The sequence below is a fragment of the Hibiscus syriacus genome, unplaced genomic scaffold (genome assembly GCF_006381635.1).
Source record: "Hibiscus syriacus cultivar Baekdansim isolate YM2019G1 unplaced genomic scaffold, ASM638163v2 tig00116962_pilon, whole genome shotgun sequence".
Classification (NCBI taxonomy): domain Eukaryota; kingdom Viridiplantae; phylum Streptophyta; class Magnoliopsida; order Malvales; family Malvaceae; genus Hibiscus; species Hibiscus syriacus.
In genome coordinates this window covers 5,945,733-5,963,019 of record NW_024063488.1, presented here as the reverse complement: position 1 = coordinate 5,963,019, position 17,287 = coordinate 5,945,733, and the positions used below count along the sequence as shown (strand labels likewise).

General features: G+C 35.2%; 2 pseudogenes; both read right to left on the bottom strand.

Annotated features, from left to right (window-relative positions):
• Positions 1–9,389: 9,389 nt before the first annotated feature.
• On the bottom strand, positions 9,390–10,000 carry LOC120190011 (annotated as a pseudogene).
• A 1,440-nt stretch (positions 10,001–11,440) lies between these two features.
• LOC120190067 lies at positions 11,441–16,855 on the bottom strand (annotated as a pseudogene).
• Positions 16,856–17,287: the final 432 nt, after the last annotated feature.

Here is a 17,287-nt window from a genome sequence, read left to right as displayed (position 1 = left end):
TTTTAATATCAATTTGTATACGAATTATCGTAGTGATCCGAGTATACGATATTCAGATCTCAACTAGAATCAATTGAATAATTAACAATCCACTTTTAAAAAGAGCCAGTAAACAAACTTGAAATAAAACAAAAAACTCATAGGTTCTTGTCTTGGTGACAAAGCAACTGCTAAATCTTGAATATTTCTGGCTGGCGCTGTACTCTATGTTACCAAAACACTGACAGTAGTTCCCTTTTAATAGGATGGCCGTTGGATAGTGAACCCAAAAGTTAAATGTTTACACAATCATAGATGTATCAGTGAATATGGGATTCAAGAATTACATTCCAGCACAGTGTTTTATTAGCCCTATAAGGAAAACTGGACCTTTTATCATTCATTCTGAGCCCAACCCACATAAATCCAGAAAATGATGTTTTTCTGACATTAAAAAATAGTAAACAAATAATTAAAATTTAAATATAATTAAATCAGAATCTTGGTCCCTCAAAATATGGAAAAATTGTCTTTAAATACTTTAAAAATTAATTTCACTACTTCAAAAAAAGCTTTAAATATTTTAATTTGACCCCATAATTTTATTTAAAGTTATCAATAAAACATTTAATAAAATTTAAAAAACAATAGACCCAAATTTTTTTTCTAAATTTTTTCATCAAATCTCTCTAAAAATTTTAAATTTTTAATTAGATTCCTTCAAAATTTAGTACCAAAATTCATCATAATTCTTTAAAAAAAAATTGACATATTTTATATCTAATCCTACTTGGAGAAGAGGAGAAGAGAATGAGGGGCTTTAGGAGAAGGAAGAGGAGTACTCTTAGTGGGTTTAGAACCCATGACTTAAGAAAATATGAGAGAAAAATATATGTAGCTTGACCAATTGATCAAATGTGATCATCTTCCAAATGGTTTAATTGACATAATTAAAGGCGGTTAATAGTTGCCTTAGGTAGACCATTTTCAGTTTGCTTCCTAGTTAGTGGCCAAGTTAGTTACAAAGGCAAGAAATATGATATCATATGATTGCACATACAACGGTTTTTAAGTTAACACGTGCAGTTTTTCTCTTAAACATCGTTTTTTTTAATTTGAACTACTCAATTAGCTGACCCTATTTCCATATGTAATGGGGTAAAGGAAGGTAGGGTAGTAGGTTTCTCCCAATGTCAGGTTGAGCGCAGCTTCCGTGAAAGACCTCCGTTATGAATTGTCCATGTAACTCAGTTGGTAGAACTCAAGGTTCCTACTCCTAACTTTGTGGTCGTGTGATTAAATCCCATTAAATTGAGAAATATCTTAAATTTTAAATTTTTATATAGGAGATGTGATTACAATAGAGGCCTCTAGATTTATGCCTACACCATCGACTTTCTTGTTTATCAACTATACGTGTATGACACGTGGCCTATTGGATGGATAGCACTATCCGTGAATTCACATGCACAACCGTCGATCGTTTGAAGTAAGCATCAATCACATGCCAGTTAACCAAATCTTTTTCTCCCCAGCAAATATGTTTTATTATTAATAAAAGTTGAAGATAATAATACTTGCATAAAAGAAAAATAATAGAACTGTACAACTTGAATACACCAAACTAGGGTAAATTCACGAGATAATGTTCTCGAATTTTTTTTTTCACGATATGGTGCACATCCTAGATTAATTGCTGGAATGGGGTGAATTCAACAGTGATTGCCATAGGACGCCATGCAATCCAGGCGACCTTGGAGGACGCCATGCAATCCAGGCGACATACGGGGTGACATACGAGGGTGACATACGAGCCATATACGAGTCATACGAGCCAATGAGGAGGATGCAACGAGCCATACGAGGCAATGGGGAGCATGCAGGAATAGAGAGCCAATGGGGAGCATGCAACGAGCCATATACGAGCCATGGGGAGCATGCAACGAGCCATATACGAGCCCACGGGGAGCATGCAGGAATAGAGAGCCAATGGGGAGCATGCAACGAGCCATATACGAGCCAATGGGGAGCATGCAGGAATAGAGAGCCAATGGGGAGCATGCAACGAGCCATATACGAGCCATGCAGGAATAGAGAGGTCGCCATGCAGTCCCGGCGACCTTGTAGGTCGCCATGTAGTCCCGGCGACCTTGTAGGTCGCCATGTAGTCCCGGCGACCTTGTAGGTCGCCATGTAGTCCCGGCGCCATTCCCATCATCCATGCACATGCACAGCCACATAGCCACATAGATTCCTTCACGTGCTCCCCGCTGCATTGCCTACACCTCCCAATTCACGTGCTCCCCGCTGCATGCCTACACCTCCCAATGCATGCATGTGAACCATTTGAGGCATGTGAACCATTTGATTATTGGTACAATAATTGAACGCGTGAAATCAGCTGATGATATCATAGCTGCAATTGTACAATTGGTGAAATAATTGAGGCCTCAGCCGGTTATAAAAGAAAGAAAGAAAGGGAGAAGAGATTGCAGAAGAAAGGGAGAAGAGATTGCAGCCGAGAAAGAAAGAAAGAAAGGGAGAAAGGAAAGAAAGAAAGGGAGAAAGGAAAGTAAGAAGAAGAAAGGGAGATAAGGTAAATTTTTTATATTTAAATTAGTTTATTATTATAAATGTTTAATTTGTTAGTTTAGGGTTTAGGGTTAAACAAAAAGCAGTTAATTAGTTTGTTAGTTTAGGGTTATATGATTGCTAGTTTAAGTTATAGTATACATAAATTAAAAATTATTTAATTAGTATATGTTTGATAGTTATATAGTTAAAAAATAATTAATTAGTTTGTATTGTTAATAGTTAGTTATATAAAAAAATTATTTAATTAGTTTGTGTTAGTTAAATAGTTAAGTTATATTTGTTTGTTGAATTTATATTATATAAAAAATAGTTAGTAATTTATTAATAGTATATTATAATGAAAAAATAGTTTATTAGTTAGTTTTAGTTATATAAAAGAATTTTATTAGTGTTTAAGGGTTTAGCGTTTACGTTTAACTTATATTTTAAAAAGTTTAGTTGTTAGTTTATTAGTTTATTATATTATAAGTTATTATATTAAAGTTTAGTGTTGTAAATTAGTTAGTTAGTTTATATTAGATTATATTAAATGATTTTTAAATATTGTTGTTTAATTTTTTTTTACAGATTCATTCTAATGGCTGACCAAATTCCACTGTTGAGGCTTGACAATGAACATATTTCAAGTCATTTGGGAATAATGGTGAATAAAATATTTGTTTAATGAATTATAATTAATAAATATTTGAATATTATTTTATGATTGTGATAATTTTTTTGAAATATTTAATTGTAGGAGGACGAGCAGCGAGTCCTTCGTCTTCGACTACATAAAGTGCCCAAGCCACACCCACTATAGAAGAAAATTTGCAAGAGGCTGGATTTTGGTATATAACATTTGTGCGAGATTACAAGTTGGTCCCAGGTTTGATCAGTGCGTTGATTGAACGTTGGAGACCAGAAATGCACACGTTTCATTTGCCGTGTGGCGAATGCACGATAACTTTGGAGGATGTAGCAATGCAACTCGGGGTCCAAACTAATGGGATGCCGGTGGTAATGTCACATGAGTTTAATAAGGTGGAACAACTTTGCAACTTGTTTCTTGGGAAAGCGCCCGTACCACCAGAGTGTAAAGGGTGGCGGGTGAGGTAGTCATGGTTGAAGAATGAATTTCAACTTCAATCAAATAGTACGGAGCACGAAATTATATATGCAACACGAGCATATATATTACAATTGATTGGGGGAATTTTGATGCCTGATAAATCCGGTAGTTATGTTCACACTCAGTATCTTCTTTTTTTAACAAATTTTGAGAATTGTAGGCAATATAGCTAGGGTTCGGCGATATTGGCGTTCTTGTATCGTGAGATGTGCAAGGCGTCATTAGTCGTGAATGATAATAATACAATAGAAATCGGTGGATGTATGTTGCTGCTACAATCATGGGCTTGGCATAGACTTCCGTTTTTGACACCGATTAGTCGGACTGCGGTTGACTTTCCACTTGCCGGAAGGTAATATGAATCCTCTATTTTAATATAAAATATTAATTAAAAAATATTTATTTTGATTAAAATTATTGAACAAAATGTCTCTATTTTTGTTTGATTGATATACAGATGGAGGCATAAAATTGAAGGCACAGGGTTGGTGCACAACAACATTAAAGAGTTCAGGTTGAAGATCGACATTAAGGCCAAAAAGGAGGTATGCATAATTTGTTTTTTTTTAATTATTATTTAAATTAACTATATTATTTGATTTAAATAAATTTTATTGTTTTTGTAATTTTACAGTTTAATTGGAGACCATACATGAATGAAGAATTATTTGCGTTGATACCGCACGATATTTTAGATGGGTTTCAATATTGGTGTGCTGTTACACCATTGATCAATTTGCTTTTGTTGAGATCCAATTTGGGGATAGAGTGCTGAGGCAATTCCACTTCCACCAACCTATTCCGCGGAGTCCATGGGCTCATGACCTCCTCCAAAACTTAGATGGTCGTCGTCCAGTGAATTGGGTTGAGACGCATGACGACCTGCACAGATTTGATGGTCGTCGTAAAGAAAGCGTTAATTGGGTTGAGAAGCATGTAACCTACATTAATGCTTGGAACAATAGGGCTTCATTCATGCCAACTCTTGACGCCATTCAAGACGACGACTTTAATTTTGAGACTTCGGCTTACCTTGCTTATTTTTTGGATAATGGAAAGCCGTTCCTCACAACAATAGTAGAGAGGCGGCAATTTTGAGGTTTAAGAAAAGATTTGGTAAAGCTGAATTATCTCTACCGAGTGGGAGTGGGAGTTCATCTCTACAAACTGAAGCGGAAATGACCGATGTGGATAATAGCGCACCACAATCGTTGCATCACGCAGTTGATGATTCTACTGGCCCGGCATACATACCAGAGTTTGTGCAACCTGAGGCACCCATCTATTCTCCTACGTTTTCGTCGACGTATGACTTTGAACACATGACAGTTCAAATACCCCCAATGAATGAGGGGGATGGGTACAATACTCCTGAGCCACAACGGCCACAACGTATCAGACGTCCGCCCCGACATTATCATTCAACAACACCCCGACATCGACAACAATTGTAAACTCTTTGCTATTTATTACAAATTATTTATTGAAATTAGACTACTTTTTTTAACCTTAACAATGATTTAGTATCAAATCATTACTAGTATCAAATAATTAAATATTTAGTAAATCAACTATTTTAAATCATTAATAAATTCGACTATGTATAAATTTAAACTCAGTAATCCACACTTGTACACTCATTGTTAGTATTAAATCATTATTTAAATCATTATTATAAATCATTATTATAATTACTAAATAATAACTAAATAATTATTATAAAATCATTATAATGATTATTATCAATCATTACTAAATCATCAAATCATTAAATATTTAAATCATTATTAAATCATTTTTATAATGATTATTACTAAATGTATTATTATAATGATTATTATCAATCATTACTATAATGATTATTATCAAATCATTACTAAATCATCAAATCATTAAATATTTAAATCATTATTAAATCATTTTTTATAATGATTATTACTAAATCATTATTATAATGATTATTATCAAATCATTACTATAATGATTATTATCAAATCATTACTAAATCATCAAATCATTAAATATTTAAATTATTATTAAATCATTTTTATAATGATTAATAAATACATAGAAATACATATATGATTACTAATGATGAGGCCTATATTTTGGTAAATTAGGACAATTTTTTGAATGGCCTTCACCCCTACATAATCCGCATCTCTTTGCTTGACCTCTCTCTATAGCATGAAAATCCATACTGGTATGAATTCGAGTGGACTCAGGTCGACCCTTTGGACTTCTGCGAAGCATTGGATTTGGTAGCCATTCATCATGATCCTTTTTGGGCCAATATGATTCATTCGGGATCTGTCTGAACACATAGCTGTAGACATTTATATCCTACGTAGGTGGAAACATTCATCAACATAAGTGTATGCGCTTACACCAACATACATACATGCAGCGACTGCATGAGCACATGGATATTTCCATGCTGAAAACGACCACAATCACACCATTTGTGTCGTAAATCAACTCTAAATGTTTGGTCTTCTCCTCCGACGTTACGACGTATGCACGACACGACAAAAGTATGACCAACTCGGTCGAAATTATGAACAACCATTGATGTTGCCAATCGCTCATTTGCTTCCATTGATTCCACCACTGTAGGAGCCCAAGTTTTACCTCTATTTATGAGACTCTCAATTCCTTGCCTTTTGTCCGACCAAACTTTACCCAGTCTAAAGTACGTCTCTTTCACCACACTCGCTATTGGGAGATGGCGTGTACCTTTTAGTACGAATTAATGGCCCTCAACAAGGTTTGTGGTATGTCCGTATCTCCGACCTTCATCGTATGCTTGCGACCATTTTTCCCGCGGTATTTGAAGCTCACTTCCAAACACGCTGATCATCGTAAAATACCTTCAAATTCTCCAATCTCTTGTCAAATTTGGTCGACGTAGTTCGTATCCTGTTCCATAATATATTGTGTTAAACCGCACTTAAAAAACCACGTAAAAAATACACAAATATTGAAAATAAAACTTACCCATGACTATCTCGCTACGAATATGTGCGTTATGAAATGGTCGATACTATTATCTTGCCAATATGACGGATACAAAATGTCGGATATGCATACGAGGTATCCAACGACTTCCTGGTCGTTCAATTGCCGCCAAATACCCGTTCCTCTATCGGATATCAAGCAAACTCCATCTTCACGAACGACATATTGACGTAGATTGGTCAGAAAGAAATCCCAAGCCTCTGTTGTCTCTCCCTCAACAATGGCGAATGCAATTGGGAAGATATTTCGCTCACCATCTTGAGCAACTGCCATCAAAAGTACATGCCTATATTGACCATACAACCACGTACCATCTACTTGGATCTACGTTTGCAAATGGAAATCCTCAATACATGCCTTGAATGCCCAAAATAGTCTATGAAATATTTTCTTCCCTGGCAGAAGTTGACCTCTTCGTCATATGCGGGCATGGTTTGAGACTTCACTATAGTTCCTGGGATAAATCGCTTCATTGCTTGTAGCAAATGTGGTAGCTCATTGTACGATGTATCCCAATCTCCATACGTCAACTTCATTGCCTTCATTTTCGCATTCCACACCTTGCCATATTTTACTTGATATCCAAATTGGCTTCGAATAGATGCAGCTAACACTGAACAAGATATCCTTGGATCCTTTTCAACCATCGCCTTCACGTATTCACATATTACATCGGAGTCCAATAGTCGTGGTCTTGTTCGATGGAGTTTCGCAAACATGTGTGCGAACCATTGTACCTCGTGATGACCCAAACATCGTGCCTTTGATTTTCGACACTCTGATCTTCCACTTGCACTCTGGGCCATATTTTACACACTTTGCGTATAGGGTTTCTGGTTGGACTCTGCAACATGGACATCAACATGCATTTGATGCAGTACTTTAATCGCCAGCGTAGCTTCATTTTTCCTCTGAATTGCACCCCAACTGAAAATTCACCAGAATTATCGAATGATTCAGTCATTTGGTACGGAGGTAAATGTGGCATGTCTGGGAATTCAGGTGCCCTCATTGCATCATAATCTATCGTACATGTGAGGAGTAGCTTCATACGGTGTCGGAACTTCATCAATTGCACCTCCACCAAAAAATATTTCGTCGCCGCCCAAAACGGGTTCTTCAGTTTCTTCATCTTCGCTTGAATCATGAATTCTCCCCATCGATTTTTCAGCGTCATTATCAACAACCAATTCCGGAATGTTTCTCGTCTCATACTCTGTGCTGTAGATGTCCCCCCGACTTCATTTACACTTTCCATGTGCCATAAAACTGTTCGGGAACCTGTATGTCGGCTCCTCAAACTGATTATATAAAGCCATTTCAGATGGATTTTGAGCCAACCTCTTGATGACCCAGGAACATCACATATGTACGCACATCAACAAATAATTCAATGCTATATTGGTTGACTCATGTAATCCAACCATGGTTCCAATATCATCATCTTCTTCAAGTGGAAACTGCAGCATATCTGACTGGGTTAGAGCATATCATAAACCTATACCTCAAACCATCAACTGCGCTCGAATTTTTCTTTCTATCTTATGCTTCATTCTATAAATGTGATGTCTTTTTGAAATCATATTTATTGGTTTTTCAGCTGAAAAACTACTCGACCTCATTTTCCATAATCTGTCCATTATAATGGACAATCGTGAAAAAGTGCTGCTATTTCTCTACAAATAAAAAAAATTAATTTAGATTAAAAAATTAGATAAGATAATTTCAAAATTATTAAATATAAATATATACTATTATATTAATGATCAAATAAAATTTATATTTAACTTGATTGATTGCTTACTAATAAACCTAATAATGATTTGATAATTACTAATCTAATGATTTGATATTTAATGATTTAATAATAATATGATTTAGTCAAATCACTAATAATTATTTATTATAAATATTTAATGATTTTGATTTGATACTAATCTTAGTAATATTACTAATAATAATGATTAGTTTGATAATATTTTTTTTTTTTAAAACAACACTAAATATTTTTAAACACAATATTTTTTAAAACGGAAATTATCTCGCACAAATTAGTTTATATAATCTAATATAACTTACTAACTAACTAATTTACACATACACAACAAAAAAATGGACAACAAAAAATAATAAATTACTCATGTCTTTATGCCTTCTTCCTTTACTTTTTTCCTGCCTTGTTTCTTTCTTCGAATCAATCTGTACGTGGGCAAATATGTGAAATAATGTCATGTATGTGTAAACAAAATATTATTTAAACAACAATAGCTCCCACAAATTAATTTTATATAATCTAATATATTATAATATACCTTAAACTAATAAAACTATTTCTTTATTAATATAACTTAGTTAAAATAACAAACTAATTAAGCACTAATTAATTTTTTATAATATAACTTCAACTTCAACGAACAACCTAATATACGTTTAAAGACACATACAAATTAATAAAATTTTTTATATTTAATAACTTAAACTAGAAACTAATTAACTAATTTTTTATATAATATAATATATAACTTAAACTAATAAACTAATATAATATAACTTAAACTAACAACTAATAATTTATACTAACAAACTAATTAACTAGATTTTAATTTTACCCTAAACCCGAAACTAACAAACTAATAATAAAAATAATAGAATATACAACTGAATACACCAAACTAGGTCATTGCAAATGAAAAACAAAACAGATGGAACAGAAGTATAAACAAAGATTCACAAGTTCTTCTTATATTCCATAAGGCCCCAGCTTCTTTCAAATAGGCACCAATTCACCTGTAATATGCGTAGACATCACCCTATCCAAACCACCAAACAACTTCCCTCCCACGAATACAGCCGGTAACTGGATTCTCCCACCGTTGATTGTCGACAGTTCACTGAGCACGGTCTCTTCCTTCTCTTCTTCGACTTCACTGACTGCCGGATTCACCCCAGCGCTAGTAGCGACCTGTTCACAACATGGCACATGCAGCACCCCTACCGAAAACTATCACCGCATTCTCCACCGCCAGTTCATTAGCTAGTTTTGCTACCGATGGTAACAAGTTGACGCACCCCATCATTAACAGCGCCTTGGAGTAAATTGTGAAGTCCTGAACGGCCACCTCCGGTGGCAGCCATGTGTGATTTATAATGGATTGCTTCTTGCATGGAATATAATATCGATGCTTACATATACGAATTGGAAAGGGGGAAGCGATGATTATGTTGTTATGAGGTCTATAAATGGGGAGAAGACTCTAGCGTGAACGCCAGTTACGCAGTCTGGTACGTCAAAGGGGGTGAGGGTGATGTTGGCCTACGTCACCGATAAACGGATTCCAAGCAAATTGCAAGGTCCCCGAATTGAACGTGACATTTCCTTTTATCTTTTACAATGTGTTCACTAAAGACAGTTATTTCCCAATGGCAACCACACCTTCCTTCCTTCAAATTCCATATGAAAATAAATATATAATATTATCACCATATTAATTATCCATAAATGGATTATATTTTCAGATAATAAAACCAAATTTCATTGAAAAATATATTAATTATAATGCTATTAAGTTATAATATTGAATTTACAGAGGAAAACTTAATGTATAATCCATTTTAATTAATAAATTAGTGTAGACTGTCCAAGTCTCGGAGTCAAAATAAACAAAAACTTTACCATACAAATATCTAAACATCATTCGTTAATTATTGACGAAAATGTTTAACAGAGTACGACAATTTAATAACCTACTGCATATGGTCCAATATGAAATAAATATATATAATATTATCACCAATATTATTTTATCCATAAAATGGATTATATATTTTCAGATAATAAAACCAAATTTCATTGAAAAATATATTAATTATAATGCTATTAAGTTATAATATTGAATTTACAGAGGAAAACTTAATGTATAATCGCCATTTTAATTAATAAATTAGTGTAGACTGTCCAAGTCTCGGAGTCAAAATAACAAAAACTTTACCATAAATATCAAACATCATTCGTAATTATTGACGAAAATGTTTTAACAGAGTACGACAATTTAATAACCTACTGCATATGGTCCAACTTACTAGCAACGATATACGTGAGCATGAATACAAAATTTATCATGACATCAGGGTCTAATCATAGAGGAAATTTATTATTATCTTCTCAACGTAACAAATATGGAATCTATTCCATAAAATTAATTCAAAACATATGTGTACATTAAATAATAAATATATTGTCATACATTAAATGGCAAAATAAATCTCAATTATGTATTTTATATTTTGTTAATAAAATATTCAATCAAGATATCAAATGCTTTATTAAATGTTGGTTCATGGGAGAGTGCTCGTAAGCAACGTTGGAGCTCAAAAAGAGATGAGTATTAGGATTGACCAACGAAATTCAAAAGATCGATTCGAATTGAATTACACAATTTGATTCGGTTTTTGATTTTTCATATGAAAATTTGTTCCAATAAAATAAATTAAAAATAAATAGAATTTAAAACAATTTCATTTTAAATTTATATAGACAAACTTGGACTCAGAAATACAATGCAACAGTACGCATCTTTTGACTCATCAGAATCATATAATAAATTTCGAGACGATGTTGCAGATTCCCAGTAGAAAGAAATGCCAACAACTTTTAAGATATCATCTTAACTTGAAAGGGTTAAATCCTCCAAACATACCTGCTCCACGGCACCCTAGACATATTTCAGGTTTGACACTCGGTTGTAAAATGTTCCCAAAATAATGCATCACGGCTAGAGAAAAATTAAAGCTTCGGATATTAATCTGCACAAACCACCATATCCATAATAATCCCCAACCTTTCTCCTTCAATAAACAGACCTAATAAAGTTACAACTTTCCGATCACATCATCGAATTCATCAAGCTCTAGCAAGAGGTTCAAAACCCAGCATATAGAACCTTACTGGCAAGCCCACAGGCAACATCGAAAAGCATATCTCTTACTGATATAGGTTGGTTGCTTTAGTATGATTGCTTTCGACTATGTTTGCCACTGGAGGCTGTGTCAAGTTGTTCTCCTATACCAGGTAGAAAGCTCTGGGACCCCATGATGAGGTGCTTGCACCATGTTGTCCTCCTTACTACCATCATGTCCACCCTCTGTTAAGGAGAAGCCAAAAAGTCTGCAACGCTTTTACACGAGGTAGCTAATTTCTTGACTTGTCCTAAATGCTGGTTGAGCCGCCAGGGTTTGAGAATCACCAAGCTGAGCATCAACAACTGAATGACCAAATGAATAGCTGCTTGAATCGTGTTCACAGTGGAAGATGGAAGTAACCTTCCCCCATATGTTTCAGGAGCACCAAAATAACTTTGTTTGTTAACTCCTACCACTTTTTCCAAGCTATTGAAGGTATGAATAGGATTGAAAATTGAAATGGATTGCTTGCATGTTGGAACTTTAGCACTGAAGATGGTGAGAACACTTGTGCAGATGGTCTTATTTGATTATGAGTGTTATAGCTCTGCATCGAAGATGACCATCCACCTCTAGTTCCCGAAAACTGACCGCATTAGGGACACCAGGACTGCCATTTTCTCTATTGTCATCTGCAGTTGGACCTCTTCTACATGAAGGGTTTACAAAAATTTCTTGACCTTGCAAGACCTCATGGAATCCAAAAGATTTCTCAAAGCCTACACCTTTACTGAAATATCAGGATTCACCAGTGTGTCTCTACTAACATTTTGCATTGCAACAATGCCAGAACCATTAGAAACAGGAATGCACCGTCTTATTTCAGCTTGGTGCTGTATCTGACTATTAGCATCATCATGACGAGTGTTATAACCCAAAATTTCTTGACCATGCAAGACCTTATGGAACCGCAAAGATTCCCCAAAGTCTGATGCTCCGACTCCATCTGTTGTCAAGGGCTATGTCAAACAATGTTGCATGAAACATGAAAGAGAATTAGTTAAGTAGAAAAACCTACCAGGAACAACAAACTCAGGTTTCCCTGAAGGCAATCCAACCCTGTTCCTTTGGAACAGGAGAGAAGTTGTTAGGACTAGATACTGAACCAGATGGTTCAATTTCCCAGGAGAAACCCTGTTATGCCTTTTGATGTCAATATCATCCCACCTTACCTGCAAAACAAGTGGGAGAAACTACCAGCTTAACTCGAGTAATTTTTTTTGATAAAATCATAACCGAGGAAACATTCAGAACATAGTGCAACATAGACAACTAGTTAGCTAGGACCAAATCAAGCATCCAAAACAATCAGTGAATTCTTCATGCGAATGAACTGAACATTTTTTTAAATTACCAGGTACAAGCACCTTCCAGATATGCGAACTATAATTCGGCACTGCGGGTGATTTCAACATTTCCCCGAGAAAAAAAAATACACCAAACAATACTATTTTGTCATGTTCATTCTGCTTAAAGCATAGTCTAGGGCCTCTAGGCTGTACAAATAAGGGGTATCTATTAATTACCCATCAAGTTTTGCAGGTTACGACAATATTGCTGGACACTGCTTCTAATGTAAGGTAGACTCACTGTCTCTACAATATTAAGCAAAAAGCAAATATTGTACAGCATAATGTAATATACTAAATACTGAAGGGACGGTATCCTTTCAGGTATATCAAGCTTAACTTCACAGATGGACGGACAAATAATTAAGAGAATTTTCATACGTGTAAATACTATTACTGAGTTAAAAACATACCCCCTTCTTTATGATAATAACCTTAAGGTTTGAAAGGAGCTTTTGTCACAACTTATGACAGTATTATAAGTTGATAACAGAATAGCTTACTTCAACATGAACTTTTACGATACTTAACGTATAAAAATGTCTGTGACCATACCAGCAGGCATCTCCATTTTGAGCCAGACCATCTAATAGGATCCACATCACTAATTCCAGTTACAACCCCTGTATCTGCAAAAAGTGAAGCACAATTAAGGCTTGATAGGTGGTAGAGTAGGTCTTTCACCCCTTCTTTAGGTTTAAAATCAATGATTCAATAACTGAAGAGTTGTTGGTTCAATATGGTCAGACCTTCCTTCTGCTGCATCTCAGTTTCAAACCACATCTTGAATCTCATTCCAACAGGAAAGAATGATCAAGGCTCTTCCAGAACCTATGCACGAGTATTATGAACTCTGATGACTGGCCCTGCTAGATATCAACAACAAAAAATTAGATCCCATAGGAAAATATTGTAGAGAATGACCGAGAAAGCAAGAGAACATGCAAATTTCAATGAACAAAAGCTTAAAAGAACCATAAACACAAATGGATCAAGAACTTAACCAAGAATATAGTAGGTAGGACTACGGTAATTTAACCTTTCACTGCATGAAAAAGGACACGTATTCCCCTTCTCTGGATTCATGATGATAATGAGGATCAAGGGACAAGTTATGATGATCTTCCAATAATATATCAAATTGTATGTAAGACAATGTATTTAAACTAAAGACTTGTTCAAACTTCTTTTATATTAGACAATTGTAAGTATTTTGGATACAGAAAGAATGTCCGAATAAGGTACACTGTCATCCAGGCTTAATCAAATCAGACCAAGTTCTTCTATGAACAAATCAAAGTTACATATAGCTGCATAAAGTTTCAGCTAAGCACTAATTTTACCATTTAAACATTTATATATGTTGTTCATCCAGTTAAACTTATTTTCCCTCCCTAAGGCCAGCATTGCACAATCTAGTTCGCTCATAACGCTTCTAATGGAATCCTCATAAATATACCTTGGATTGTAGTAAATGCTAAAAGCACTTTTCATAGATATAGCATGGACAACATCTACAAAAGTGTTGCGGTTCAGCTGTTGGATGCACAAAGAAGGAAATGAAGTGCCATTTTTAATCTGAGCAGCTCTTCGATTCCCAGCCTCAGTTCTCCATTCTCACCCCTGCCATGGACAGTAAATAAAAATCCTACAGACTATTAATTAGAACTTCACGAGTGGGGAAATTTCTAACCTAAGAAAAAGCACAGCATCTCCAGAGACAAGCTTCTTCTTATTTACAAAAGCACTCCATCCAGTAGTGAGCAAATGCCTCCGTGGTTGCCCTACTCAAACCAAATTATCTTAGCAGCAAATTGAGAAATGAATAGCTAATGAATGATCTGGTTGCCTTTGTTCAATGAGAAGAAATACATCATTAGTGAAATGTTAAATTAAAATGCATTCAACATTTTGAGCATACCCCTATATGTGTCTAAATCTCCATTCCAAGCCATGCAGGTCTTTTGCAACAAGCTCTTGTGAGGGCCGCTGCTGATCATAATCCTATAACACCAATCTATTAAAAGTGATAACGATATGCAGACAAAAGAGTACTTGAACAAAACATTACGAATTGTAGTAAACATACATAGAAATAAACAATCAAAACCTAATAATAAAATACTGAAAAGGGCATGAAATTACCAAGGGAGGGAAGCAGTCTTCAGCAGCTCGACGGGGAACGAGAAGCCTCCATGAGTACTTGTATCAGACGCCGTAAGAGTCTTGCAGAACATGTGGGGCGTGGCCGACTGATATCTGCTTCGGCATCCTCTTCACCATTTACGTCCGTGCTGAATGTGCTCCCTTCTTTAAACTTCTGCTCAGTTTGCTACAGACGACATAATTTCATCTAAATAAGACTCAAATTGGAGGAAACTAGGGGGGGTGGGGGAAGCACAATGAACAAGTACATTAACCTAGATAATGACAAACCAAAGTTAAGAATTAAGTTCAACTTATTATTGAACAATGATTCTATTTCATAATGATGTCATTGACCTATATCCTTTCGTTTTAAGAAAATGAAACATCTTTTTATCAAAAAGAAAAAAAGAAAATGAAACATATAATTAGAGCAACTTGGTTCATGCTGATTATAACCGTCAATGGTTACCAGTTTTCTAAGCAACCGTTAACTAGACAAAACAAGAAACTAGAATAAACCCCACCTCATTTTCAGGAACCAGGGAAACTTGAGCGTAAACTTCATCTGTGGTACCCTCAGCCTGCCAACAAAATTAAACACTTCATACCGAATTCACATTTTAAACACTCACACACACTGTAGCACTCTTCTTTGTCCTCTGGATCTTGTTGGGAAAAGAAATATAGAGATATTTTTGGTTTCTTTCAGTAACTTTCAACACCTAAATCTCCGTGACAAACTTAACTGGACACAACCTATCATACATTTCATCATAGATTTAGCCGTATGTTAAACCCAATTCTCTTGAAAGCTGAATCAATCCCGATGCAAAACCAATAAGCCGGGGGGGGGGGCGCTCCGTAGAATTCAAATCCATAAATCCACAATTCCATGTTCTCAAGGAAGAGGGGGAAAAGCCCAAACATCAAAACTTCCCCTTAATAAGAACATTGATGAGACAAAGACAACATAGAATAGATTATCTTACATGGAGCTTGACATCAATAACCCGACAAAACACGTGGGGTGGGAGATCATATGCTGCAGCTGAAGCTACGGCCGGGAAAATCGGAAACTTGTTCCAAGTGTCCCTGGGAAGTACCACTACACTTCCTCTCTTTGGCAAAGATACAAGTGGACCGGCACACGCATGCCAAAGCTCTAAACAAACGGAATAACTTGAAGCAGAATCAGAAGCACTCAAGACTGAGGCTGAAGATGAAGATAAGAACCAGATGACGGCGTTTCTTCGTCTTCTGTAGCGTTCAGATCGATTAAACCCCCCATTGAGAACCCATAAAAATTAGGGGGGAGGGGGAAGAGCTTAGAAAGAAATGGTAATTTTGAGGAAGTAAGTGAAACGTTTGATGTTTTTTAGCAGAAGATACGAGTTATGAAGAAGAGGATATTTCATGACTGCATCATTTTAGAGAGCGCGTTTTCAAAGAAAAGACTAAAGAGCTCTAAGTTCAACACTGGTTTTGTAAAAAAAAAAAGAGGTTTGGAGAACATCAATACACTGAAAAAGAGCCACAAACCTTTTCCCCCCTCTTACATATCAAATCCAGCTTTTACGAGCTTTAATTAATTGGAATTGCAAATAAAAGAAAATAGAAAATCAAATAATTCAGAATTAGATATTGAGTACATATATGATATTCTACATAAATTTTGGCTTTGGACTATAGAGAGAAAGAAGGTGCTTTTTGATTTTTTTTTTCTGGACTGCAATGCACTGGCATGATTGTGGCAGAAATGAGAAATAAAGTGATGACAATAAGTAATATAGTGGAACAATTATACCGCAATACTTTAAAATTATTTTATTGTTATAAATTACATTTATAATAGGGTAAGGAGAGGTAGGGTAGTAGGCTGTCCTCAACGTCAGGTGAAAGCAGCTTCTGTGGAAGACCTCCGGCAGTCAAAAAATTAAAAAAAATATAAAATACAATGCATGTATAAATAAATAATACTAGTTGAACAGTCTTCTTATTTAATCTTTATATGCGCGTCTAAAATGGAAAGTAATCCCTGCGAAAAAATCTCTACATATAGACAAAAACGTAAGACCTGGCTAAATTTAAAAAGATGAAACATGAAGAGAATGATACACAGAAGTCAGCGATA